This window comes from Sinocyclocheilus anshuiensis, unplaced genomic scaffold (genome assembly GCF_001515605.1).
Source record: "Sinocyclocheilus anshuiensis isolate Anshui unplaced genomic scaffold, SAMN03320099.WGS_v1.1 scaffold434, whole genome shotgun sequence".
In the NCBI taxonomy this organism is placed as follows: domain Eukaryota; kingdom Metazoa; phylum Chordata; class Actinopteri; order Cypriniformes; family Cyprinidae; genus Sinocyclocheilus; species Sinocyclocheilus anshuiensis.
In genome coordinates, this window is record NW_015544145.1 from 82,748 (window position 1) to 83,647 (window position 900).

At 43.1% G+C, this 900-nt stretch overlaps 1 protein-coding gene across 5 annotated transcripts in view; it reads left to right on the forward strand.

The window, feature by feature from the left end:
- The window catches only part of LOC107695124 (nuclear body protein SP140-like protein), a 7,396-nt gene that overhangs the window by 3,284 nt on the left and 3,212 nt on the right, over positions 1-900 (forward strand). The window lies entirely within an intron of this gene.

A 900-nucleotide genomic window follows, 5' to 3' on the forward strand; every position in this document is an offset into this window, starting at 1 on the left:
TTGCAAATTTAAAAAAAAAAAAAAAAACCTTTATTGAACTTGTAAATTTGTTTAATAGAACATGGTAATATGATGAACTCCATCAGTGGTTACTCTGGATAACTGTGTGAATTTGAGAAGAACTGATTTCATAGAGTATTTGCACTAAAAATCACCAAAAACACTGTTACGGGGCAGACAAGACGTGAGACGTACGGATCCATTTGCAAACTTTATTCAAAGGCGTGGTCAGAAACAGGCATGGGTCAGACAACGGCAAAGTGATATGGAGAAGACAAGGCAAGGGCAATCCGGTAAACAAGCGAGGGTCAGTCGACGGCAAACGGAATCCAACAGGGCGAGACTAGAGGGATAAATCCAGGTACACAGGCAAAGATCAGAACATAGGAAAACAGACAAAGCAAGACTCCGCTAAGGCTAGGAAAACTAAGCAGGCTCCGTAAGGTAGCTATCAGCTAAACAATGATATTCGCTAAACAATACTCGGCAGAGGGAAGGGATCAGAGTGAGTGTTAAATAGGGGATGTGTGATTGATTACAGCTGTGTGCAATCAGTGCTGTGTGCAATCAACTGTGTGTGTCATCAGTGCAATGGATAATGGGATATGTAGTCCGGGGTGATATGCAACAGTGTGTAGTGCGAGAGTCAATGAAATGGAAAGGGTGACCTCTGATGGCTAGCAGACGGAAGTTCATGGACCGGATACGTGACACTACCTCACTATGTGGAAATATTTGCATAATGCTGCCCAAATGTGCACGCAAAGAAAGAAGGCGTGGTTTCAGGAACAGCAGTTAGTGTTGATGCAGCCATGTCAGGGAGACGCTGTGTGTTTCTAGGCGAAAGCAAAAGCACTTTATTTGGCCTTCCGAAAGTAGATGCATTTAGGAATCTTTAAG